The sequence below is a fragment of the Ambystoma mexicanum genome, chromosome 3p (assembly GCF_040938575.1).
Source record: "Ambystoma mexicanum isolate Mex_15411 chromosome 3p, UKY_AmexF1_1, whole genome shotgun sequence".
Classification (NCBI taxonomy): Eukaryota; Metazoa; Chordata; class Amphibia; order Caudata; family Ambystomatidae; genus Ambystoma; species Ambystoma mexicanum.
In genome coordinates, this window is record NC_090925.1 from 789,054,785 (window position 1) to 789,072,829 (window position 18,045).

Here is an 18,045-nt window from a genome sequence, read left to right on the forward strand (position 1 = left end):
TGTCCTTTTGTGTATCTGTTCTAGTTTTTCTACATCTTTTAGTTCCTGATTTTCAAAAACCATTGATTCTGGTGATCTAGTCGACCCATGGAATGTGGAGGTTAGTCATAGCCCTGTGATGTTGTCACTACAATCAAAGGAATTATTTTCAAAGCATTGTTGTAAGATAACCTTCCTCACTAACCTAGGGAACTGATGTCTAAAGTTAAAGGGGTTGTATTTGTTTGTGAAATGTTAACTACCAGCTCGTTCCACTCCTGAGAGTTTGTTTTCTCCTTGTCTCTCCATTCTTGGTTTGTCTTGGCCTAAAACACTTTGTCCGCCTTGTTATTGTTGCCTTTGTTGCTGTCCTTCCCTATGTGTTGGACCTGCCTCTTCCTCGCTACCAGTGTTAGAGCTTGCTGAGATGAAAGAGGTATCCCTAAATCAAACCTTACAGGAATTTGTGGACGTATATAGGGTTATCTGTTGTTCAGGGGAGAAGTTTTCAGTTGAATATGGGATAGCCTTCTCGTGTTTGTAGTTATTAATGTCCTTCTTGATGATTTTTTTTTACTTTTTCTGCTAGGGAATATTGTTTGAATTGTCAAGTACCTGGTCTCTTCGTTGTTGGATCAGAGGCCATGAAGAATCAATCCTTGGTCTACCCTGGTGATCCAGTGAGGGTGTACATGCAACACAGGGACCAACCCCATTCTCCCTTCCCTGTGATACAAAACGGGAAAAGGGGCCCAGATGTGAATTTCCTATGCCACGGGACAGCTCCCCCAGATTTTAGGTGGCGAAGGAACAGCGCAAAGCACTGGCTGGGGGAGCCGGGTGTTATTAACGGAAGCTGATGAATGGTTTAAGCTGCATGCTGGTGGTGATGGTGATAGCTGCGAGCTGGTGCTAATGGAGTTCCCCTGCCCAGAAGAAGATGAAGACTTCAGATAATCCCCACTGGCACAGGAAGCAGAGGACAAGGCAAAATAGAGGCGGCAACGGGGTAGAGCAACAGACAGGCACTATGGGGCACAAAGGAGACAAAGCAAAAGAGGAGAAACCAGAAACAGAGAGCTGAAGAGGAATGAACAGACTGGCAGGATACAAGCAAGGTACGACTGTACGGAGCGCTTTAAGACACATCCGTATGAGAAGACAAGGGGTTTAAATACTGTGGTGGCCCAAAAGCAGTAGCAATAGAATTGGACGTCATTGCCATGATGGCACACAACGCTTTTGGAACAGTGCCTGTGAGGGAGCCAGACAGCTCCCTCTTTCTGACATGGCGGTACACATGGAGGAACCGTCGGGGGACATCTTGTAGACGGGCTTGAGTCAATGTTGTCCCCCACCGTTGCGGTCTCGTCTGCCAGCACCTTTCCCCCTCTGCTGAGGACGCCAACACAGGTACATCTGCTATGTAAATAACCAAAGGCCGCGGTGGTGACATGCGAGAATTACATGAATTATCTTATCTCATTGATTTCTTCAAGGAGTTTTGTATGAACATCTAGTGATACACGTTTTTTAATATGACCGTCTATTGTACCAAGGTCTTGACCTATTGTTGTGGCTACCACTCTTGCTGTTTCGATAATGAGAACTAACCAGTCACCACCGCATTTATTTGCTACATGACTCAATTTCTCTAAAAATTCTTTGCAGTCGACAAATAGTCTTGGTTGGTTCCTCACAATCAGTCCTTGTGGAACAATTTGATTCCTGAAGTATTCTCCCATAAGAGTGCCATGTAATTCTGTTCTAGCTAAAAGTTTTTTAAATTTGGGTTATCTCATCCCATTCGGTAAATCCTACCCCGGGTATTGAATCGCCTCCCCCAGTAGATTAACTGTAGATAGTAATTCCTGAATGGAGCATTTGAACATGATATACATTAGTGTCTGAAGGCGCTATTTGTTCTTCTGTGTTAACGGACTTGGACAAACTATTTTTGGAATCGGGATTCATTTGCAGAGTTTATGTTATCACATTCAAATGCTTTTTGTGGATCATTGTTACACCACATTATAATTTTTGATATATTGCTATGTGTTTCTATCGGTTTATTGTCATTGCATCGAATTCCTTGCATTGACATGCATTTGCATCGATTTTTTTCCATCTAATAAATTAGCATCTAATGCATTTCTTTTTCTTTTTTGGGGGGGGTCCACCCCCAAAATCCCTGTTTTTTACTCTTTATAATACACCTGAACAAAAATTAACCCTTTACCCCCCAAAAATATGTATTCGATGGACATATTTTAGATGGAAACATTTCGATGGGATGGCATTCGATGGAATGGCATTAGATGCAATGAACAGATACTATTTCTATCTGTGTTCAAAAAGCATTAAATGTCACTGCTAACATACCTATACAGTTGCACTTTACTAAGATGTGTCACTCTGTTAAGCAGAGTTGTTATATCAATAGGGAGTATTACTGGCTTCATCATAAAGAACAATGGAATGGGCAGACGATTTTTCGGTACTACCCGCAGTCTTGTTTTGGGGTCCGATGCCAGCCTTACTAGTTGGGGTGCTCGTTGCAATGGCATTTTCACTGGTGGCCCTATGGAGAGTCTCAATGGCACATGAATTGTTTAGCGATTCTGGCGGATCCTTCGTGGTTCAATGTTTCGCCTAAAACAGATGGTGCTGCACCATCACCCTGCGGAAGAACAATCAAGCAGCAGTCCATTATATCAACAAATTGGGCGGGGGGTACGTGATCCAGGACCCAGTCAGACCTGGCAATACGGTTTTGGGATTTTTGTGTTGCACATCAGCAAATGATATGTGCTGTTTTTTCTCCAGTGGACTCAAACATATTTGCAGACTGAGGTTCTCAACATTGGTGCAATCCGGCAGACTGATGTCTCTCTCCTGTAAATTTTGCAAGCTACACAGTTTTGAAGGCCCTTTCCAGGCTGATCTGTTAATATCACAATTCAATGTACAAGTACTGCGGGTCCTGGCTATGGACGTGTTCACTCAGGACTTGTGCAGGGACACGGTGTATGCATTTCTGGCATTCACACGAATACCCATGGTTCTGGTACAGGTACAGATCCACGATGCCACTGTGATGCTCGTGACTCCATGGTGGCAATCACAGGCTTGGTATCCCATGGTGCTCCGGCTGCTCATTGCAGTCCTGCGCATGTTGCCATTGTTTCCTGGGGTTCCTCAGGGCCCTGAAGTTTAACCCCACCCAATCATTCTGGATGTGTCCCCCTGGTTAAATGCATGGTTGATATTGGGACACATTGGGCACCACAAGGCATTCCTAACTTGGCTACAGGCTTCTTCAACCGCTCATAGGCCCGTAGCGTGCTATGGTCCCATAAAACGGTCTCGACAGCCTGGGTACACTGCTGTTTTGGAATGGGCTTGGATCCCCATTTGGCACCTGTTGAAGCCATTCTCAATTTCCTGGCGGAATTGACTGGTTCGGCTTCTTATCATATGGTGAACCTCTATTGCCCAGCAATATCCACCTATCAAAGATTAGTTGGTTGTTTTCTCGTGAGGGAGCATCTATTTATATGTTGTCTCCTTAAAGGTGTTTGGATGCAGTCAACTCCAAGACCACGTTATTCTCGGCTATGGGGTGTGAAACTCATTCTGTGTCTGATAGAAAGGTCGCCACACAGTGCACAGCTATCTGTGAAGCAACTATCAGCCAAGCTCGTCACATGGATGTGTCTCGTTGCTTTCTGCCGGGAGGCGGGCATTCGAGCCCTGGAACTTCACTCCTTCTGGCATGTCTTTTTATTTGTATTGTCAATCTAACACAGCTTCCAGGGTCATTCATGTCCCTGCCTTTCCTGCCAATCCTCGGTTGGGTGTGGTTCAATGCCTGAAACAGTATGAAATTGCCAAAGCTGCATGAGAATCTCCACAGGACCTATTTCTCTGTCCTTTTGGGAACCTTTCTCACCAGTGTCTTCTCCCACGCTGGCTAGGTGGGCCAACAGTGTTCTGAGGGAGGCAGCGGTGGATACCATGCTTTTTGGTGCCGATTCGATTAGAGAGGCTATGGCTTCTAAGGCTTTTTGGCCTGGAGCCCAGCTTGAGGGTATTTTCAGGGCATCGGACTGGGCTAATGCCTCTACGTCTTTTGAAAGTCTGTGCTGCACGCTTCATCTGTGTTTTTTGTGTGGTTTTCAAGAGTGCACAATGAGAGCCTTGCATTTGATGCGTTTAGTCATAATATGCAGCAGACTGTCGTGATTCTATACATGGCCCGGGAGCTAACGTGTTTCTCCTTTCATTTTTGAGGGCGAGCGCTCCCTGCTTACCTGCTGCTTTGATACTAAGGGCGCTACTGTTGGCTGGATTCGCATTTTCTGAGCATGTTTCACCTGGACTTCAAATTGCTTGCTGCCAAGTTGGTGCCACCAAACACAACCCTTTTTTTCCTCAAAATTCCAGATATCTGGTTTAATCTGATTATGGGATGAATAGGATTTGGACGGTGAGTGGATACATCCTGCTGGAGGTTCAAAACCTTGAGTCAGCAAATACATAGTTTATTACATTAGTTCTACTTGTGTGTCGGAGGAATCTGTTTATCATGATCACCATCATACTTACACTTCGGTTGTAGGTCAAAGGATCGAATCAAAAGGATCGAAATGCAATAGGGTCGAATCAAAAGGACCAAAAACAAAAAGGTCAAATTCATTTTTTTTCTTTTTTTTTCTGGGGGTTCCCCCTCAAACCTCTGTTTTTGGTGTAAAACCCACTTGTTTTTCCTATATGGAAACCGAAAAAAAATATACATTTAAAAAAAGGCATTCGACCATTTTTTTTTTTCGGTCCTATTGACTCGAAACTATTGCATTCGATCCTTTTGTTTTCGATCCTTTGACCGGACACCTTACACTTTGCTGACATTTCAGAATAAGGCTATGATCTGGATTGCTTCCTATACCTAATAATTCAGTTATGTGTAAGTTATTTTTGATCTGATGAAGGGCTGTGTCAAAACTCTGCAGAGAAGCCTAAACATTGTAACAAGTAGACACCTTGATGTTTTCTAAAGGTGTGGACCACAAACTAGATGTGCTTCTAATCCCCCCCTAGATACAGGTTTCTTCACGTAGAGATGGTTTTAATTCATCCTTTTATCCGAGGTTTCAGACGCTACTTATGACTAAAAAAAACATGATTGATTTCCTCATAAATGTAGAGGTCTACCAATTGTTTGTTATGTCAGGTCGTGGACGGATTAAAACATTTCTTTCATAATACACTGTGTTGATGTGGCACAATTGACTCCCATAATATGTGTTCTTTTAAAGAATGCCCCATGTATTTACGTTGCTGTAAAACCACTTTCTTAAAATAAATTCTTTTAAATAACATGTTTGTTTCCCATTCAGAAACAGTTCACAGATGACACTCTCTCCCTTCCTGCAGACTAAATTGACCTCATTACAAGGTTGCCAGTCCGGTAACAACGGAACCGGTAAGCTTGCCAGTACTGTTGTTACCGGACCGGCAAACTACGAGTTCTGCTTGCATGTGCCTTTCCGGCTGCTAGGTCTGACCTGACGGCTGGACCGGCACCCACGAGCAGACCTACACGGTAGCATCGGCACCGTTATTAATGGTGCCGGTGCTACCGGCCTCCCCATTCCCATACAGTCCTATTGGACTCAAATGGGAATGGGGAGTCATTTTTACCGGCACCTGGCGAAGGGGAATTACCGGGTTTGCCAGGGCTGGAATGCCCGGTACATCCCCATTGCCGGTTGCCGGTAAAAAAATTACTCTGGTGGCAGCCGTGCCAGTATTTACCGGCACAGCTACCACTAATCCTGTAATGACCCCAATGTTCACCAGCTAACACATTAAGGGCTCGATTCATGGAATTATTTGCACGGTTCAAAGTGACTTTGCACTGGTGAAAAGCGACATTGCAAAAGTCACTTTAAACCTTGCAAAAGAATTTCATGAATCGGGCCCCAAGGGAGTAGTGAAGGGACTAAATTAGGATAGTAAGGCTAGGACTTTTTGAAGAATATTTTTTGAAAATGAGTACACTGATACCAAAATTGGATTTTGTAATCCAATTCTGAAAGTATCTGCAAAGCATCATAAAGGGGACATTGGGGTATGGGTTAATAAGAGGTGGTTAGCAGGACACCAAAGCCCTATAAATGGAAAAAGAGAGGTTAAAAGAAAATTAAATTCATAAAAAACAGATGGTAAAAAGTATAATTCGTACCTTCTAGAAAGATCCATAAGGTTAGAGAACTGGGAACACAGTCCTAAAGGCAGTGCACCATTCCCTGGGCGTCCCTGTGAGAGCAAGCCCAGATCTCAAGCGCTACTGACTTAAGTAGACTCTTGCAGGCGCCCCCTAGACCTGGCCAGGAGTGTCTTTCAGTACAGTTGGGAGACCCTCAAAAGCATCCTTTATGCCAGTGTGGAGTTAGATGCGGGAGAGATTTTGAAAGTCCCTCCACTCCACCAGCCCGGCAAGCTGCCTTTGACAGCTACCACAGGAAAACATTGCGGACATGAGGAGACAGCCGGAGAGTGGGTAAATAGTCAAGGGTAGAGCAAGGAAGAAGTGCTCATCTCCACTGTTTTCAGAGGAAGCTCAACCTTGCGTCCATGCTCTCCCCCGACTGTGCACGATGTGGCTACCTTACCAGTCTTACCCATCTTGCTGAATTTGACTGGGAAGCAAGGAAAGCAGGCTGGACAGCAGGGCCCGACTGGGAACCAAAAGTGGCCCTGGAAATGTTTTTCAAAGTGGCCCCATATTTTGCTGAATGAGTGAGCATAGCGTGTGCCCAATCCTTCTTTGAGGGTATTGGGAGTATCCCCCAAGAAAGTGTTGAATGAAATCTGTCAAAATGAGTGCATTTAAAGCATGTTTTAAATACGTTCAGGATCCCTCAAAGTAGATCTTCAATGACAGAGGGACCTGGGACGTTACATATTTTGCAGATGAGAAAAACAAATTCTTCCGGTATTAAAGGTTTCCAGCCAACATGCATCCCTAATCCATTTCATCCCTATCCCCTTGCTATGAAGGAGACACAGATAAAAGGCAATCTTAAACGAGCGTTGGAAATGCCAACAGTTTTGGCTTTTGTGTAGGCATGGGAAAGGCATTTGCCAGGCACTGCCGTAGTGGTACTAACTGTCCATTGATGATAGCAGCTGCAAAGTGGTGCGAGTACCTGGGCATGCACTAGCACTGCCTGGTGAATGCCTACTATTGATACACACTGCATGTTTGTAACAGGATTTGAGAGAAGGTCAGGCATAGTGCTTATAAATCGAGTGGCTGGCGGCACACCTGCTTGACATTTTAGTTTCACCAGTAGCACTTTTACAGTTCCAATTAAGTCATTAACTCTCAGAAGAGACACTGGCAGGCACTTTCAGCACAATGTTTGATGGCAAGGCTTGGTAAATCTATCTCAAATACATCCCAGGAGGACCTGTTTTGGGTGGAGAGGGGCAGAAAGCGGGCGGAAATGGCCATAGGAATTAGCACGGCCGTGGGCAGTCAATGGGCGAGTAAATAACCTTACAGCATGTACAAGGTTTGTTTCCTGCCTCATATGCTATTTCTCCTTAGCTGTACTCTAATGCAACAGTTTCAGCTTATAGGTGGCCCTTCAGCCAAAACTAAAGAAAAAGGTTGCGGTGATATGAGATCAGTGAGTCATGCCAACGAAGTGCCTGCAGTGTCCCGACAAAGTGGCTCAGCGCCTGTGCGTTCAACCATAGTGGTTTGCTTATCAGCAGTTCCACTTCGCCAATGATTTGTTTGCATGTTGCACTTTTGATTAAGGTAAAATCCGTATTGAGAGTTTGGAGCCTCATTCAGCACTATACGTGCCGCAAAGGGGGGCATATTTCTTATCTGCTTCAACTTTTTGACTGGCATCAATGTTGTTTTGTAGAAGTGAGAGGGCTGAGTAGACGGGTTAGAACACTACTCATCCTGGTACTTCTGCGGGACCGTAGTCATTTTGTCACTAGCGGGAAAGTGCGAGGCTGCTCGACCGAACGGTGGAACGAGTGGTTGTGGAAATGTCAGAAGCACAAAGCAAGGTGATGAGTCAAAAGGAACAGTACAAGGTCGCTCTTGGCTCCCGGCACATGGACAGCACTAGATGTGACAGCTTGCTGACCACAAACCCAACATTCAAAAAATAGCTACATTCTTTCTGAGAAAAAATTACTGTTTAGACTGGGCAATTTGGCAGACTGTCACACAGGAATGCCTGGTTTGTGGTCCTACGAGTGTAAATAGCAAACAAAACTCACGGGGCCTCATTACGACCCGGGCGGTAAGGGCTTTACGGCAGCGTTAACAGCGCCGACCCTTACCGCCTGAGTATGAGGTCCCTTAGCGCCATGGCGCTTTTAACACCTGCTTTTAGCAGGTGCTAAAATCCATGGCGCTAAGGGACCATGGAGTTAATTACGCCACCGTAATTTACGGTGGCGTAATTAACGCCTTCCCCACTCCCATTATGCCCTATGGGGCAAAAATGGGAATGGGGAAGGGTAAATGGGGATTGGGGACTTACCGCCCCGCCAAGGTCGGAATGGGGCGGTAAGTCCGCCAACCACCATGGCGTAAACGTAGTTTACGCCATGGTGGTAAAATGTCACGGCCCAGGCGGTAACTTACCGCCTGGGTCGTAATGAGGCCCACTGTGCCTGACAGTGGCAAGCAGATGGCATAGCAGGCAACGGTCCAGCTCTGCTAGACTGAAAGGAATTAGAATGCTTTTAATGTCCAAATGGGTGACAGGAAACGCATGGATTCCATCTTCCAGTAAATGATGCTGTCATGTTTTTCCAGGCATCCACTGTATTTTCCAAATTGAATACAATCCGTTCATGATTAAATCAGTGCCTCAACACGTCAATAAAATTAAATCAGCGAAACTGGTATGCATTTTGCTATGCGACCAGGATGTTGATTCGCAATCTTTAGCCTGTAGCAGCAAACGATGAATATTTCCTGGGCCATCAGCTTATGGAACAGGGTCTAAGTGTAAAGGGCAAACAGAAGGCACCGTGCCTGACAGTGGCAAGCACATAGCACAGTAAGCAACGGTCCAATAAGAACATACAACTATGAATAAATGGATGCACAAAGAGGTTAAGAGCAAATGCCAAATAGGGGTCAAGGAACAAATACATGGGTGTCTTTCGACAAAATTGGTAATTGAAACACGTGCCTCTAACACCATTAACACGACCAGTGGGAGGAAAGCTAGAACACTTAAACCGATAATATTTATTGCTCTTCATACATTTTGAGGATTTTTGTGCCGGATCTGCAATATTCCGCAGGTCGGGCTGCAAAATCCACAGCCTGCCCCGTGTAGGGATTGGGTGCGTAACCTTGTATCTTATCTCCGGCATATGTTTCTCTCCAAGGGAGGGTGGGACAGCATGCAGGAGCTTAACACTCCATCAGCAGTCAACACCCTCGCCAGCCAGACCCACCCACCATGACAGAGCAGAGGCAAACCTATCACTGATGGTGGGAGAACGGTTAATGACATGGGGTGGTGTTCAGAAGCGATGGGCTTGCGAGGTCATTGAACTGGGATTGCCTGCACTCTGAAAGAAACAGCATCCAGTAGGAAGAGTCATTGGCTTGTCCTGGCCAAAAGAGATTCAGTGGAACATAACAGGCGAAAGGGAGGTGTTATAGGATATTGAGGTTATTGACCCCAGGTGGTGGCCAAAGGACTGCAGATCAGCATTGGTGCAATGTGGAAAGAGGTGCTATTGAGTAATAGAAACCATTGACTGGGGTGATCCAAGATCTGCAGAGCTACGACAGAGCGATTGCAGAGGGAGACAGAAATGTGGTGCTGAATGTAAGGTCCTTGACCTGGGATGTCCAAGCCTCTGCAGTGCTGTAGTGGCACAACATGGAAAGAGGCGTGATTGAGGGATAGAAACCATTGACAGGGATGCTCCCAGATCTGCAGAGCTGCAATAGAGCAATTACAGAGAGAGACAGAAATCTGGTGCTGAATCTAAAGGTCGTTGACCCAGAGTGTCCAAATTCAGCAGTGCAGCATTGGGGCAACGTGGAGAGGTTGATAGTTGGTGAAAGAAGTAATTGGCCTGGGGCGTCCAGTGGTGTTCAGTGCTGCAACACAGTGATAAGAAAGAGAGACAGAGAACGAAGTAGGTGTGATGGGATAGTAGAGGTCCTTCACCAGGGGTTACCCTCGTTCATTCAGCAGGGGTTACCCTCGTTCATTCAGCAGGGGTTACTCTCGTTCATTCAGCAGGGGTTACCCTCGTTCATTCAGCAGGGGTTACCCTAGTTCATACAGCAGGGGTTACCATCGTTCATTCAACAGAAGTTACCCTCATTCTGTCCAGAAGCAATAGGCAGGGGAGGTCAATGCCCCAGGGTTTCCATTGGTTTGCAGAACAACGAAGGAAGAATACTTGGGGTGTGTTAATGGTAGCAAAATGGAACTGAGGTGGGAGCCCCTTCATTATGCAAAGGATGTGTTGCTTGGGAGAGGTCAAACAGCAGGTTCCATTGGTGTCGATGTCAGCAATGGAGGTCTATAGGTAGCAGCCAAAATACGAGCCTTGGGGAAATCCAAGAGCTCATTGATCTGGGGGGTCCCATTGCTGTAATCCGACCGCACACAGGTGTTGGCGGAACAGGAGAGGCTACTGACCAATATCTATTCTATTTTTTAAACAGTATAAAAATCAATATAACAAACCAGTACGTTTTATATGATTATTGGCTATTTGTTTCAAGAACAAATACGATCTTGTCAGGTAGGCTACAGTGAAATGCATTTAATTAGGTCGGCCTGCGATATAACCCGAAAATGCCACCAGGGAGTCACCCTATTTTATGTGTCTTTGACAACCTGAAAGTGCACTTACTGGCATCAAGTGGGGTGGAGAGGGGATGGGGGGTGGTGGGGATGAGCGTTCAATTCAAACATTAATCCCTTGCTAAACAACCGTTGCAATGGTGAATTCTCTCAGCTACATCTCAGTCGGCCATTTTGAATCAAACCCATGGTGGATTAATCTTCTTAATGGGAAACCTTCCGCTGTGCATTCTTCAGAAATACAGGGTTAAGGGGTAATTAAGGTTCACATTGCCATCAGCGAGCAGATCTTCTCCATAGAGCAGCTGCTTGACTTCTGCTTCTTTTGTACAGGTAATCTAAAAAAGGAATGTGAAACAAGAGGATTGAGTCCTTCATTGTATTTGATTTTGTAATTAAACATCTCCGTTCTAGATGCAATGCAGGCAGGAATTGCTTACCCACGCGCCCAGTTCTCAAAACTGACACACTGGGCCTCATTCCGACCCAGGCGGTAAGTTACCGCCTGGGTCGTACCTTTACCACCATGGCGTAAACTAAGTTTACGCCATGGTGGTTGGCGGACTTACCGCCCCATTCCGAGGTTGGCGGGGCCGTAAGTCCCCAATCCCCATTTACCCTTCCCCATTCCCATTTTTGCCCCATAGGGCATAATGGGAGTGGGGAAGGCGTTAATTACGCCACCGTAAATTACAGTGGCGTAATTAACAACAAGGTCCCTTAGCGCCATGGATTTTAACACCTGCTAAAAGCAGGTGTTAAATCCTCCATGGCGCTAAGGGACCTCGGAATCAGGCGGTAAGGGTCGGCGCTGTTTACGCTGCCGTAAACCCCTTACCGCCTGGGTCGGAATGAGGCCCACTGAGTTCTGACCAGTCACAAGTGTCAACGGACCTTGCCCTCCAAAGTCTCTGAGGTGTTCATCCCTGCCTGGTGCCCCGACTTGTATGAAGGGGACACGTGTAAAGGGAGAATGTGTGTCTCTACAGACCTGAAGAGGTGTACCCGATACCCTATGTTTTGCTTTTACCTGTGGCAATGGGCCAAGAAAGAGGGGATCGCATTGTTCCCAATATGAGTTTCTCTCAGAAGTGAGAGCGTGTTGTGCTTTGCTCTACCGACACGCTTTCTTGCTATGAGAACGTGTGACTGGGTTCTAATGGCGTCGATAGCATGAGGCATGCGCAAAGGCCACCTTCATTGGCCCAGGGCCTAATCTACCTTTTGGCCGCAGCTCAGCCATGCTCCGGCTGTACATTTGCTTGCTTCAAAAACAAAAGGGGTGCCTGGTCTTAATCCCCGGTCCTCCAGGCTCAATATATTAACAATAAGCAAAAGTTTGGACCACTGGGATAGGGACTAGCCAACTCAACACATTTATCTTTTTACATATATCAATAAATGCCAAATATTGAATTCAAAATCTTTTATTTTCATATCAAAATATAAAATGTCATTTCCTTAAAACATTTAAACACAAAATTATTTTTATATTCAACTCATACTGATTCACTCCTACCATTCATTCACTATTATTTTCTAAAACAAACAAGTAACACATATCTTTCTGACAAAATAATCAGCAAAAAAATCTTTCTTACTCTGTGAAATGTCCTCCACCAAATGGTCTGATGGTTCTATCTGCGTGCTGCTAGTCACACCGATATATCTGTCTGGCAGAAAATAATAGTGAATGAATGGTAGCAGTGAATCGGTATGAGTTGAATATAAAAATAATTATTTTGTGTTTAAATGTTTTAAGGAAATGACATTTTATATTTTGATATGAAAATAAAAGATTTTGAATTCAATATTTGGCATTTATTGAAATATGTAAAAAGATAAATGTGTTGAGTTGGCTATTCCCTATGCCAGTGGTCCAACTTTTTGCTTATTGTTTGTACATTTGCTTGGACATAAAACGCGTTAGGATTTTTTCGTGAAACTGCAAATGTTATGTGCGTTATGCATAAAAACACACTGCGAGTCTGTGTCCAAAATAAAAACACATTTCAGAGTTTTAACGCAGGCCCTTCTGCAGTGTTCCAAGTTTTGAATGTTGTACAAATCCTAGAGTACAGTTATCCCATGTCAGGTGTGCAACCATCAAACAGCTGAGGCATTTAGTCCCACATAATAGAATTTGTTTACTTTTAATCCTGTATTCATAAGTCATCCCTGAATGCAACATGAGATCTGCAAACAACGCCAGAACGTGAGGGTTCTGTTTCAGTACATTTGTACAAAACAAAAGTGTGACTGGTGTTCCCTTCTTGCCCCTGTTTGCCACTTGGTGCCATAAACATGCCTGAAAGAAAGCACACACAAACATACAAATGAAACTGCAACAAATGACTCACTGACACAACTAATCACATACATCTGCGTTCGGCTCAACTGCACACACACACACATCCCATGCACACTCTTTCTACCAGAGACATGGCTCAAACCCCAGCAAACACCTATTATTCCTGACATGCTTGCCCAACACTATGTCATCCCCCACAGAGATCGCCCTCACAAACAAGGTGATGACTTTGCCATCATTTTCAAAGACACACTCCCACATACCCCCATACACTTCCTTTGAAGCTCTCTCTCTCACTAACTCCCCATCACACCCACACCCCGCATTTATCCACCTCACTTAAAGCAGCCCCCACCACCCCAAAACAGAATCCCAACTTCCACGCTGATACCTTCGGGTCTGGAGCAAAATACAAATGAATAAACAAACAAACAGGCTGTCTGGACTGGCTTCACAACTAACAACCAATGCTCCCCCTGTACCAATATCTACTTTGGAGATTTCAACCCTGGTAGTTTCCATCCAGACAGCAACCCCATATTAAACAGTAACCTCAATCCGCTCACCCCCTATGACCTCACACAACTTATCACAACATACACATAGCTGAAACACCCTTGACCATTTGATTTGCCATCATTAAATCATGGGCCTCATTCCGAGTATGGCGGTAAGGGATAGCGGCCACCGGTAACGAGACCGGTGGCGGTATTCCCTTACCGCCATACTCCGAGTTCCCTCTGTGCCCTCGCCCTTAACGCCTGTTTTGAGCAGGTGTTAAAGTCGAGGGCGCAAAGGGGCCTCCAAGCCAATAACGGTAACCGTAATGAACGGTCACCGTTATTTGCATCTTCCCCATTCCCATTGAGCCCTATGGGGGCTCATTTGGGAATGGGGAAGAGCCTTGGTGAATGGGGAATTACCGCCCCGCCAACCTTGGAATGGGGTGGTAATTCCGCCATCCACCAAGGCGCTGCCGGTCCGGGTACGGCGTCAACCAAGGCGTTAATAGCGCCATTGGTTAGCGCCGTACTCGGAATGAGGCCCCATGTCTCTGTGCAAAGTCGAATCTGAGTGACATGGTCTGACCACTTTGTAATTCCCTTCACATTCATTCTGCCACACATCCTCCCCACCCCCCAGCCAGACAAACCAACCACATTACAGACACAGCCTTAGCAGCACTCATACTATCACCCTCCACCCCACACACACATCCCTCCATTCTCAACAATTACAACACCATCATCACATAGGCAATCGACAAAATAGCACCGCTCAAATCAGAAAAACCCTGCCGCCACCAAAGACCATGGTTAAACAGTTCCCTCCTCTCTATCAAGCAGGAAGACAGGTGCCTACAAAAAGTCTGACTAAAAAAACCATGTCCGTCATCAGGACACCCCTCAAGCACTGCCACAACAAAAACAAAACACCCATGTAGGGTGCCAAAGCCACCCACTATCTCCAAGAACTCCAATCCGCCACCAGTCATGCAAGAAACTTTTCAGACTCTCTGCAAACCACCAGCCCAATTAATATGCAACTCCCTCATGGACTATTTTAACTCTAAAATGCACACTGTCAGACAATGCCGTCCCTCGGCTGTCCCACTCCCACCTGTTAAGATGGATTTCTGAACTCTGACCTGGTGGGCAGAGGTTCAGAAAGCCAGCCTAGTTTCTTGGAACAGGGTAACCTTCTGGACAAGCCAGACCAATCAAGGTAGCATTGGCGGCGGTCAAGACTAGGGGCCTCATTACAACCCCGGCGCTAAACCATGGCCCCGGCGCTAAATGGTTGGTGCCGGTGTTGTAACGAGTCCGCCATGGTGGAATGGGGAAATACCGCCCCATTCCAAGGTTGGCGGGGGGGTATTTCCCTATTTCACCATGGCCCTTCCCCATTCCCATTTTCACCCCATAGGGCTCAATGGGACTGGGGAAGGTGCTAAGTAGGGTACCGCAAATTGCGGTATCGTAATTTGCACCGAGGTCCCTTTGCGGCACCCTACTTTAACGGCTGGTAAAATCAGCTGTTAAGTTCGGGTCCCGCAAAGGGACCTCGTAATCAGGCGTTAAGGGTTTAACGGCGCCGACACCTTTTACGGCGCCGTTAAACCCTTAACGCCAGGGTCGTAATGACCCCCTAGGTCTCAGGAGGGGTGAGGGTGACTGAAAGAGCTCCATGAGCACACAGAGTAAAGGACACTTACAAACTCCCAATCAGGTGTATATATATATATTAAAAATACATGTACATTTATTCAAGGCCTTTGAATTCTAACACAAAGCAATTCTCAACAGTAATACTTCAAATCAATACAACACTGCTATAACACATATACAAAATAGCAATCAGCCTAAAGGATTAGTGCACAGATTGGGTCCACAACCTAAAAGGAAAGGGAGCAAGCAATGCAAATAGACTTTAGGCAGTTCTTCATCAACAATTTCCTAATTGAGAGGCAGTCCAGTCCCTGCGAAGATTGGAGCCTAGCGCTCAAAAGTACTTTCAAATGCTGGTGCACGTGATAGTGCAGAAGGGCGAAAACGGGATCTCTTGCAGGGGCTAAATCAGCTCAGGAAGGTGGGTGAGGTGATGAAGAATAAGTTGCCACTATTTGTGGAGGGTCTCCCCAAGAGGGCAGAACAGGTTCCAGGAGTTGGGGATGGGACGGTAGTACAGGCTACCTGTGGAAATGTGAGTGGCCCTCAGGGGTCACTCGTGCATAAAAATTGATGGATGTGCTAGGGGCCACCGATATGGGTTGCAAGTACTCACCAACTCCTGGTGCACTCCGGACCAACCTTCGGCAGTCGAGTCCACTTCGGTTACAGGTTCAAATGCAGCAATTGTGCGACTCTGTGGCTTTCAGCGGCGAAGAAACAGTGATGATTCCGTGGCAGGACAGTGGCGATTTCTCTGCTCCAGGTGAAGGGATAAGGGCAGTTTCACTGTAGCAGGCTTCAGGGCACAGAGGGGCACAGCAGCAAGGCACTTGTGAAGTTCATCACCACTGCTGGGCGACACAGTGACCGTGTGTACTCCAGTTCGGACGCTCTCTCTTTATTCCAGACATGGGAATGCCAAGTGTACGAAATTCAGTGTGAGAGTGCCGTGGACACAGAGCTTACGATCTACCATCATCAAGTGTCAACTCGAAACGGCGGCGGTTTCAGAGAAAAGATCCTGCGCAAGCTGGTCAGTTTGCTGGATGGCCCAAGAACACTTCCGAAGAGGCTTACTTGCAGGTTAAGCTGAAGGTGCCGAGAATAGTTGATCCCACTATTCCAATGGGTCGAAGCATCTTTGCAGACTTTTCTGGTGTGATCAGATGCAGAGGGGTCCAGCGAAACAACAGCAGACTCACAGTGCCAAACCTTCCAGTGGGTCACCAGCGGTTCCTCAACTCAGATTCTTAGTTTAGGATACTTGGATCCTATCATGTGTGAACTCAAGAGATATATAGGTATAGGTGTTTGGAGCCTTCTCTTATCCAGAATCTCCTTCTCGCCAAAATGAAGAGGACCCAATGGGAAATCTGCTCACATACAGGCACACCAGACGTGGACCATTCATGGACCATGGTGGTCCCAGTCATTCCCAACACAACAGACTCTCTGGCACCCAGGATATGTATTGGAACTAGACAGTCCAGCCCACATCCTGGAGGCACACACACAAGGCATGCAGAAGCCTGCAAAAGCTTGGCGTTTCGGGGGAGAATGCATGACCCGGGTCTGCTCGACCTGGGGAAGAGAAAGGGACAAGATGGCCAAAGACAGGACAAAGAACCTTGTGGCATGGCCATTTTTGAGCCAGGTCACCTTCCTGTGCCAACCACGGTAAACGCAGTTTGCATGGCAAGAAAGGGTAAAAAATAAGCGAAAGGATAAGCTACCACCAGCTCTGTCCAAGGCACATCTGCACTTCTCCTAAAAAATCCTTTGAGGGAGTCTAGGACCTTTGAAAAGGAAAGGAAGACCCAAGCACACTGTACTGTAAGGTACAGTGTGCACTTGTAACATGTTTCAGAAAAGTTGCAACATTGCAAAGGACTAAGGAAAACAAAGGGGGTCATTCCGAGATTGGAGGTAGCCATGGTGCTATTAGCACCATGGCTGCCTCCAATACCGGGTCCGGGTCCGGTCTGGCTGAATGGGGACTTACCGGGTCATTCCGACCCTGGAGGACCCGGTAAATCCCCATTCAGTAAACCATTCCCCATTCCCATTTGAGCCCCCATAGGGCTCAATGGGAATGGGGAAGGCGCTAATAAAGGTACTGCAAATTGGGGTACCGTTATTAGCTCCAAGGTCCCTTAGCGGGAACCGCAGAGAAAGTGTGGTCAGACCACCCGTTCCTGCTGGGACCCGCTGAGGGACCTCGGAATTGGGCGGTAAGGGTTTACTGGCACTGGCATCCTTACCGGTGCCCGTTAACCCTTACCGCCCAACTCGGAATGACCCCAAAGTCTCCCAGTACTGACTGTCTTTAAGGGCATGTCAATTTCGCCAAAAGAAAGTGAGCGAAAGCCAAGGGGAGTGCAACTGAAGGCTGTGCTCCACTGGTAAAAGTCAGACTGTGGTGTTTAAACAGCAGCAAAAGGTTGGGGGGTACACAACTGGAGGGAAAATTACTCAAAAATGGGAATCTTTCCTAACACCATCACCCACTCCCAAACCCTTCAACACATGGGACATCTTCCACCCCATCGACAGAAAAACCTGCCTCACCCTCACTGCCAAAACAAAACCTGCACAATCCCATGATGACACAGGCCCATCTCAAGGCGCATCTAATTGCACCACCACCCTTGCTCCACCATGGTTCAACATCATCAACTCTTGTCTCTCACATGGTACT